The 10,714-nt window shown below is 40.1% G+C and overlaps 1 pseudogene; it reads right to left on the reverse strand.

Moving 5' to 3' along the window:
• Positions 1–9,791: 9,791 nt before the first annotated feature.
• On the reverse strand, positions 9,792–10,501 carry LOC121499143 (annotated as a pseudogene).
• Between the last annotated feature and the right edge of the window lie 213 nt (positions 10,502–10,714).

Raw genomic sequence — 10,714 nt, forward strand, 5'->3', positions numbered from 1 at the left:
AGATGGAAGACAGTGCTGTGAACTGAACGATATGTCCCTCCAAAATTCCTGTGTTGGGGACCGAACCCTGCATGTGATGGCTTTAGGAGGTGGAGCCTTTGGGAGGTAACTAGGCCATGAGAGTGGATCCCCCATGATGGGATTAGCATCCTTGCAAGAAGAAACACTAGAGCCTTTCTCTTCCTGGGAAGAGAGAACACAGTGGGAAAACATTCATCTGCAAACCAGGAAGAGAGTCCTCACTATGAACAGAAACCTCTAACACCTTTATCTCGGCGTTCCCAGCTTCCTGGCCTATGAGATATAGATGCCTGTTGTTTAAGGCACCCTGTCTATAGTAATTTGTTGAAGAGGCCTGAGCAGACTAATACAGATAGAGAAACAGAAATGACACCCATTGGGTGTGTATTACGTGTCACCTAGCCACATGGAGTGATGTTTTTTCCAAAACAGACTACAAAGTTTTTGCACCAGGCAACAGAACCTATTTTGAGTAGCACTGGTAAAGACAAATATCTCAGAATTTTAGAATCATGTCGCCAAAAGTGAGATGGAGTGGCACCCAAGAGTTACTGGTTATAGAGAGGGAACAGGGATGTGATGGCGTTAATTCCCTGATACTTCCACTCAGGCAGCACGGCTCTCAGGGGCTCCTGAAAAGGTTCTCAGACACAGAAAGACAGAGCACACCCAAATGACAGGATAACAAGGTTTAAGGAATATGGGCATCTGTTACACAGCTTGTTGCTGGGTGAGGGAACTCTCTGTGCCCACATGCAAGATAAGAGAGTTAATGACTCTGGAAACGGCATGTAGTCAATGACAGATGGACAGTTGGAGGATAAATACTCAGCTTCTCAAAGCATCAATATGAGGCATGTTTTACACCACCTCCCTTGGGTGGGTGTGTTGCACATCCTCCTCTTAATCTGTCATGACAAGGATTGAGTTAAAGCCACGTGGTCTAAATGGTTGGTGAGCAAGAACTATCCAAGGGCATGACATGAACATTCTGCTTGCTGCTTTAATTGTACACATGATTTTAAAGGTTTAAGTTTGCTGGACAAGCACGATAAGGGAATTTTTCTTTCCTACAGTTTTACTATTCAACCGTAAACCCTGGATAAACTAACTACTGTTCAGGAAACAGAAAGCCATTATAACAAAAGGTGTTGCATTTGTGCTTTAAATATTTAGCATATTTTCTTTAATAGTTTCACATAAAATATACTAAGATACTACTTACACTTTCTTTTTATAATTACATATCTTGTTAGCTCTAGAGTTATAAGAAAGAAAAAAGTTCTAAATGGAGAGTAGTTTAGCACTTGGACATCACCCAACATATTTGTTTTCCTTCCTTCCTTCCTTCCTTCCTTCCTTCCTTCCTTCCTTCCTTCCTTCTTCCCTTCCTCCTTTCTTTCTTTCTTTTCTTTCTTTCTTTCTTTCTTTCTTTCTTTCTTTCTTTCTTTCTTTCTTTCTTTCTTTTTTCTTCTTTCTTTCTTTCTTTCTTTCTTTCTTTCTTTCTTTCTTCTTTCTTTTTCTTTCTTTCTTTCTTTCTTTTTTTCTTTCTTTCTTTCTTTCTTTCTTTCTTTCTTTCTTTCTTTTCTCTCTTCCTCTCTTCCTCTCTTTCTTTCATCTCTCAGAAGGTTATGCTTCTGTCCTTGTTGCTGCTGCTCAAGATATCCTGCTTATATGAACAAAGTATGTCCCTCGTGTTTATGGAATATTAAAAAGCCCCCAATGGCCTAGCTATACAAACCCTGAAGCTTTTTGGTGACATATATAATTAACATGAGTTTGAATTAGGCATTTGGTCTCCTTTGCAAGACGTTTAGCTATGTTAAAACAGTGAGAATAGTATCTGGGTGCTAGCACAAAGAGTCTTTTAACTTTTTTTCCTGTGATTCTTTTCAGTGTCTTTTCAAGTAATAGCGTTCTTCCTGGCCTAGGTTCCTTGGAAGACAAAATCTGAGGCAAAACTTCAGGTGCTAACATGTTTGGAGTGTCGTTCAGCCAGGGAATCAAGAATGAAGGGGAAATTTGCAGGCCTGCCAGAAGGAGGAAGGGTGAACAAGAGAGTGTATTACTAGAGGACATGGCCTGGTGACAGCTTGAATTCATTCCTGCCCAGGGTCCTGAGAGAGGCTGTGTAGGAGAGCACTGTGTTTTCAGACTCTACCTGAGAGGATGGCAGTAGAGGAGCATGCCCACTGCTTCCATCTCTCATTGGTTGAGCTCTCCTGGGGGCAGTAACCTCTCTCACCTCCTGTCCGATCAGATCCTTCAGAGTCTCCAGCCCCAGTAGCATCAGGGTCCCTGCTGAGAGCACTGTCCTGGCCCTTGAGGGCTTAAGTGCCGTCAGGATTAGAGCCAGCCGCCCCGGAGCTCACCCTGGTCTGCAGTGGTGATGGCCACTGGGGCGACAACGTGGCCATGTCCCTGACAGCAGCACTAGCCACTGCCAGCAGGGCCTCTCTGGCCAGAAAGCAAGGTCAGTGACTGAGTCCGAGGTGGGCTGGAGCATGGTGTTCTGTGTACACCTGTCTCTTGTGTTATCTTCAAGACACATTTAACAATCATAGTCAAGCTCACCTGTTAGGCAGTGTATTGGCCTCACTTGGCGTGCTCCACTGTAAATGTTCAAGCCCGTCCATGGTTTGAGACAATGAAAAAATGCAGCAATTTATAATTTCATAAGAAAATCAGTAGCCAACCCCTGGGAATTCATCTGAAGTAATTTTATGAATTTGTTTTCAACATTATTTATTTTAAAAGGGTGGAAGGCTAAATAATTGATCATAAAGGATTAGTTAAGTAAATGATGATGCATGTCCTTGAAGGATTATTACCTCATTTTTGAAAGGATAATTATTTTAAAGTATTGCACAATATGGGAAATGTTAATGACATAATGTTAAATTAGAAAAACAGAGTGCAACACTTTCAAATTGTGATTCAAAATGGTGATGGTCAGTAGGCACCTGAGTGGCTCAGTGCTGGAGCATTTGCCTTTGGCTCAGGTCGTGATCCTGGAGTCCCAGGATCGAGTCCCACATCGAGCTGGGCTCCCTGCATGGAGCCTGCTTCTCCCTCTGCCTGTGTCTCTGCCTCTCTCTCTGTGTCTCTCATGAATAAACAAACAAAGTCTTTTTTTAAAAAAAAAATCATGTTGGTCAGGAGAGGCTAGGTCATACAATGATAAAAAGAAAAAAAAACAGCACTTAAAAATCTTAGTGGTTTAATAGAATAAAAGTTTGTTTACTATGCACAGAGTCTGCTGTATGTTCTGGAGGTTCTCCTGGCTGCTGTCTCATGTATTGCCCATCACTCCTGCCTCTTTGCTGGAGTGGATGAATGGCATCCCTCCCTGAGCCATCATGCTATCCAGTCACCAGAGTTTCTTCCTGTCCCTATAAACATGCTATCCATGCTATCCACAAGCAGAAATCGTATGTTTGACCATCCCAAGGTCATACATCAGACAAACCAGACCAAGCAAAAAAAAACAAACAAGCAAAACAAAGGAGGTCCTGCCCTGGAAATGACTCACAGTAATACTGGGGGAAGCACCTCTGGTAAGGGAGTCTGCCCTCAGGGGGCACGGACACTAACGGGAAGCTTGGCTCAGCCCACCCTCATCTGCTCAGACACAGCGTGCCTCCTGAGATGGGCCTGAAATGTGTGTCTGTGCGCAGAAGCCCCGACACCGCAGCTACTTGTCTGGCCCCATGTCATAGCTCATTTTCTGCCGTCAGTCTCAGTACCCGTGCTAATATTCCTCGTGAGAGTTCAAGAGGGTTATGGCTAAGATCATTTGATGACAATTGTCCAGCTTACTGCAGCACACATTGTGGAGTTGAGCACTTGATTGAAAAATCTCTTGCCCCAGGCCAGAAAGGTAATAATCTCAGTTTATTTTACAGACAGCACTTCTTCAAGATCCTATGCGGATGCCTGTTTCCCTAGGAAAGGTAATTCATTCCAGTGATATAGGATTGAAACTCAAAACCTATGCACCATTGGTAATTTAATATGGATATAAGAAAAAAATTTCTGAGCATCATATGGGTTATTAAACACTAAAATGTGCTTCTGAAGAAAATTGCAGGATGTCTTTGTGTGAAGTTTGTTGGTTCTCTGTGGAGCTGGGAGTACTGAATAGTTGCTTCTCAGGCTTGAATTTTTATGATAGGGTCCATAAAATCAATACACTGAGTTGAAGAAAATTATATCTTACCAGTGTGTGGAGAAAATAAATCTAAAAACTTCTAGATTACCATTTATTGTACACTAAGCAAGTGTTGCTACCCTAGCAAAGTGATTTACCCAGTTCCTTTGATTGCAAAGATTAGAGAGACGTCAACACACTTGGAAAAAAGTTTGAGTGCATAGAGCATTTAGTGTATCATTGAAAATGACAAAGAAGGGAGAAGTCTTTCCTCCAAAGAAAATGTATCAAATTCCAAGTGTAATTGTTTAATAGCAAAACTATAGTTAAAAATCATTCAAAGGGATAAGGCTAAATTCATACTATAAAAGAATATGAATACAGAAGTAGGCTGGCAAATATGCCATAGTTTTTAAACGACAAAAAATGTTCTAAGCTTTTTATATTCACAGTTAAACTATTCATGCAGTTGTTCATTTATACATGGGTTGTATTCTAAAAGTTTCTGTATAACCTGGCCTTTGAAAAATGTGGTTTTCCTAAAGCACAATTTGTACAAACAGACTAATAGCTATAGATTACTAGAGGCTAAAGATTGTTTGCTTCAATATTGTTTACTGAGTTTTCATCCATTCTGCAAGTTTGGGCTTAGCCTTTCTGATGTGTGCAAAGGCAATGACAACTTTGTAGAGTTGCCATCTGTCAAACAGTGACTTCAAGACTCCATTTCAGAGATGTTAAATGTGAAAAGATATGTCTTAGAGTCAATGGAATATATTATGTAGCTGATATTCAGAGACAACATATATACCAACTTGTATTATCCAATTTAATCCAAATATAAAAATATGTATTATCATCCCCCTTTTACAGATAAGGAAACTATGACTCACAAAGTTTAGGAACCTGTCTAAGATTGCACAGATAAAACATGGTAAATCTGATGTTCAAGCCTTGGCTTGTTGGACTCCAAAGTCTGTGCTCTTAACAATGGGCTCTATGGGCTGCACACAGGGGTTTAGGGTCTGCTTGGTAAAACGTACTATGATTTCAATTATAGTAGGAGGGTCCATTGGATGAAAACATTAATGACAAGCTAGGAGGTGTCTGGAGTGATTCTAAGTGCTGAACTGAGGCTTAATAGAGGAAGAGAGGTTGCCTGGGGGAAGAAGCCAAGTTGGGCTTCTTTGGTACAAGCACGAAGGGATGGAGACATGAAGCCATATGACTACATGAATTATTAGTAAACCCACAAATAACAGCAAATATCCAGGACTTCTAGAAATTTGAGGCAACAGAACTAGTTATATGCTTCTCTTGGACTTGCAGTCATTTTCAGATCTCATTCACTCATCATTCACATTTCTGTCTTGATCTAGAGGTTTTCTTGGGTACATATGGCCTACTGAGCTAGAAAGAGTATCTAGGAATATGGCAAGTGTGGGGAAAAGAGATGTATTCTTCATTAGCACAGAAATATTATTCTAATTTTGGGTATATTATAGATAGATAATGGATAGGCAGATAGTTAATGGATAAATATAGAAACACATGCGTATGCACACACACTACACAGACAAACACGATCAACCACAAATACCTTGCAAATATCTTCCAACATTTTTTAAAGTTTTCTGGTCTTTTGCTTTTAGACTTCCCTTGAAATATACTTAATACGATTTCACTTTTTTTTTTTAAGGTTTATTTATTTATTCATGAGAGACACACAGAGAGAGGCAGAGACATAGGCAGAGGGAGAAGCAGGCTCCCTGCAGAGAGCCCGATGTGGGACTTGATCCCAGGACCCCGGGATCACACCCTGAGCCAAAGGCAGATGCTCAACCACTGAGCCACCCATGTTCCCCAATACAATTTCACTTGTGTAAAAGTTTATGGAATAGGAGGATTACGCCATGAGATATGACCCAGGCCCTGCACTTTTTGGATTCTTGGCTGGCTTTCACATTTCAGTGATATTAATGATACCCCTGAGAGACTTAAAATATAGATACCAAGTTTTTTTTTAAGGTTTTATTTATTTATTCATGAGAGACACAGAGAGAGAGAGGCAGAGACGCAGAAGGAGGGAGAAGCAGGCTCCAAGCAGGGAGCCCGATGTGGGACTCGATCCCGGGACTCCAGGATCACTCGCTAGGCTGAAGGCAGGCGCTAAACCGCTGAGCCACCCAGGGATCCCCAGATACCAAGTTTTTAAGCATGTTTCACATTCATCAAAGAGAAGATATGTCTGGGAATTATTTCAAAATAATCCAGGTGGTGAGGAAAGTAGGTAGTGTTGTAAATGAAACAAGATTGGCCGTGAACTGATAATTGTTGGAGTCGGTTGACAAATGCATGGAGCTTCACTTGACTGTTCTCTCTGCTTTTGTGTTCATTTGAAATTTTTAGCAATAAAAAACCCTTTTAATGAAAAGAAGCACATTTCATAAAATTGAAAAAAATGGTTGTCACATTTTCTACTCAGAGATATTCACAGACCTTGTTCTTGTTCAAATGCTTCATGGCTTTAGGTAGTTCTAGGACATAACTGAGAGGTAAAGTTCTTTCTTATTACAGAAAGCACTCCATTTTCCTCTGATGCCAGTGTGATCTTATGTTATCCACCTTGACCTATGAATTGTAAGAAGTAACACACTCATCATCAGGGCTTGGTCTAACCCCCACATCTCAGTGTTTTATATAAGAATAGCAATAACAGATTATGTCTTCTGTGGAAATCAAACGAATTTTACACATTGATTGTAATATGGGAATGTACCTGCGAAGTGCTCAAGGTATACTCCTCCTGAGATGTTCACCTGGAACAGCCCTTCCTCTACTGAGTCCCCTCAGCAGAGACCCCTTAGAAAGCACTCCCACTGCTCTCCTCTTCTGTCCCCAAAATGATCCCCTGCTTGGCACTTCAGATCAAGCTGACTGACTCTGACATATATGAGCTAGCAGTGTTTTGGGGGGCTGGTTCACTTTCCAAACTCAGTCACAAATTCCTCTTGAATTTATAGATACATTTACAATTTACTTTTACTTTCCTATTGTTGGCCATGTTGACAGGAGAAAAGGACTTCTTATATTTACCTAAGAAAAAGATTTTCTTTTGAATCTTTTAGAAAATTTCCATTGATGATGTAGCTCTGCCCATTCTAAAAACATGATGAAGCAGCATCTTGTTTTAATAGAATTCTCATTCATTAAGGTTTTTTTAAATCCTTTAAAACATTTTAAATTTAATTTAATTTCAATTTAGTTAACCTATAGTGTATTATTAGTTTCAGGAGTAGAATTTAGTGATTCGTCTATTGCATACAACACCCAGTGCTCATTACTTCAAGTGCTCTCATCCACTTACCCTATCTCTCCATCCACCTCCCCTCCAGCGACCCTTAGTTTGTTTCCTATCCTTAAGAGTCTCTTACGGTTTGCCTCCTTCTCTGTTTCATCTTACTTTATTTTCCTTCCCTTCCTCTATGTTCATCTGTTTGTGTCTTAAATTCCACATACAAGTGAAATCATATGGTATTTGTCTTTCTCTGACTTATTTCGCTTAACATTATAGCCCCTAGTTCCATCCACGTCATTGCAAATGTTAAGTTGGATACTTTTTGATGACCGAGTAATATTCCATGTATATGTATACCACATCTTCTTTATCCATTTATCTGTTGATGGCTATCTGGGCTCTTTCCATAGTTTGGCTACTGTGGACATTGCTAGTATAAACATTGGGGTGTATGTCCCCTTTGAATGACTATTTTTGTATCTTTTGAGTAATTGCTTAGCAGTGCAATTGCTGGTTGTGGAGTAGTTCTATTTTTAACTTTTTTAGGAACTTCAATACTGTTTTCCATAGTGGTTGCACCAGTTTACATTCCTACCGACAGTGTAAAAGGGTTCCTCCTTCTCCTCATCTTAGCCATCATCTATTGTTTCCTGAGTTCTTAATTTTAGCCATTCTGACCACTGTGATGTGGTATCTCATTGTGGTTTTGATTTGTATTTCCCTGGTGCTGAGTGATATTGAAATGCTCATTAAGTTTTATCCCATTTCAAGAAGAATGTGGAATTTACCTATTAGAAGAGTTTTTTTATTTTATTCTATTTCATTTCATTTTATTTAGAGAAAGGGCAGTAGAGGGAGAGGAAGAGAGAGCATCTCAAGCAAGCTTCTTGCTCAGTGCGGATCCAAACATGGGGCTCAATCTCATGACCTTGAGATCATGATTTGAGCCAAAATCAAGAGTCAGATACTTAGCCAACTGGGCACCCAGGGTCTTCCTAATAGAAGAATTTAAAAGCTAAATATCCTTGCTTCCGTGCCGTTGACATCAAGATAACTTTTTTAAAATTCTCACAGTCTGAGTTTGTGTCCATGGTTCATGTGGTAGCTCACACTGGTTTTGAGAGTGACAGTCTACATGCTCTGCTCCCCGGAAGCTGTGTGTTAGGGCACTTTTCCCACATTCCTGCAACAACCATAGTGTGTTTTTGTGAGATGGCAAAAAAAGACCCTGCAGGACCTTGTGCCCACCTGTCAGGGCTCCCAGCTTTGTAATTCAGTGTTTCTGTTGTAACATTTCCCATCAAATGTCAGCAGTTTACAAGTGAGTGAGAATAATTTTGCTCCTATAATATAATTGGAGATTTCTTATAATGAACAGGTCACTTTCTTTTTCAAAATTGTGTAATATTCCCAGTGATTTAAGTTTAGTGAAAAAAATCCATGTACTCATGATTCCCATTGCATTCTTTTATATGTTATCTCACAAAAAAGTAGGATTTATGAGTAAAAGCCACATGAAGTCCCCAATGTCAGTTCCCTGACACTTCGAATGTCTGGATTCTTATATTGATAAACATTAAATTGAACATCTCATCATTTTCTCCCTGATTTAACCTAACTTATCTCCCTCTAGTCCATAGAAACTAGCCTCTTCTCATTTTCCAAAGGTCTCTATGCTGTGAAAGCAAGATCATTTATCTTGATCTTTATCTGCCTTCTCCGCTTTCCGGTCATCCTTAACATGGTTGATACCAGCTGCTTCTGCAGAACTCCTCTAACTGTAGCTTTCAGGTTCTCTACAAACCTCTCAGTTAGTTTGGTCAAACTTTCAATAGAGAAATATTTCCAATTCAACACTGATACAAGCACTGTGTCCTTGGCCACTGGTATGTGACCCAGACAGTGCTCTGGGTCATCTAAAGCAGTGTTCTACACTATTTGGTATACTATAGTTTTATAGAAAAAGAACAAGTCTTGGGGCCAGGCAGGACAGAATTCGAATACCACTGTTAATTTTCTCTTGCTGTATAACCAATTACCACAACTTAATGGCTTCAAACAACACACATTTGTTATCTCACAGTTCCGATGGATCAGAAGTCAAGATATGGCTTGAGCTGGGTCCTCTGCAAGCAATAACCTACAGGAAACAAATAGGTCTTTTTTTTAATTCAGAATTTTAATTATGTACATAAATAGCAACATGAGAACCAAGAGTTCTAATGTTGGACATTATCTCTAGGTGAAAGGATTTCTGATTAGTCCACTGGTAGTGTGGTATCACCCAAGATAACAAAGAAGCCTGGTATAGTTTTTCCTGAAGAAGAAAGCCAATTTACTACATTCAGTACTGACTTCTCTGCCATTTTTTTCTGTAGAAAATGCATGGAGTTTCCAATGTTTACCTATAACTGATTAAAATGGGCAGAGCATGGAGCATTCTACTTATTTCCAGGTGAATTCTTCACATTTCCTGGCTTTTGAAAGTTCTCCTTCCACAAATCTATGACTATGTATCCTTGTAAACCCCAGTCATATAATTTCTCCCCACTGACCTGGACAAATACAATGGCTTGTTGTGGATAATAAAGGGAGGCAGCTAGTCCCATGAACCCAGGTGGATACACCAGCTTCTTTATTTTTGACCCTCTAGCCAAAAGAAGTCCAACAATGCCAGCAAAACCAATAACACCAAGTCTTGGAAAAAATCCAGGAGGTGCATTTTGGAGATATTCATAGCTGTCTAACCCCCATTGAACCAAGCTCTGCATCTTGGGCTTTGTTTGTGAGTACATTTCCTGACACCAACTTGTATATGGCTTGCAATAATGTCAGAGATGTGAAATGCTTTCTTCAAGCTGGGTCCTTGGCTCCTCCACATATTTAGATTGACCCTCAGGAACCGAGTAGAGTGAAAGCTCATTAACCTTCACAGTTTTGTGAGGTGAGTCCCTTTTAGGTGACGCATAGACATTAAAGGTGAGCAGACTCAGGCTGGCTAGCCCCACAGACCTCCAAATTACCTTGAACATGTTGCTGGCAGAGGTGGCTCCGGCCAAACAAATTGGCCTTGAAGGATGATTGTGGACTTTCCTAAGATTAACCAAACAGTAACTCAAATCCCACTTACTGTTTTAGGATGGGATTTCATTGTTGAGCAAATTAATACAACCCCTGGCACCTGTAGAGTATTAAACTGGCAAGTGCTTTTTTTTCCCCCTTGGTATCTGATAGTAATGACCACC

This window comes from Vulpes lagopus, chromosome 9 (genome assembly GCF_018345385.1).
Source record: "Vulpes lagopus strain Blue_001 chromosome 9, ASM1834538v1, whole genome shotgun sequence".
NCBI lineage: Eukaryota > Metazoa > Chordata > Mammalia > Carnivora > Canidae > Vulpes > Vulpes lagopus.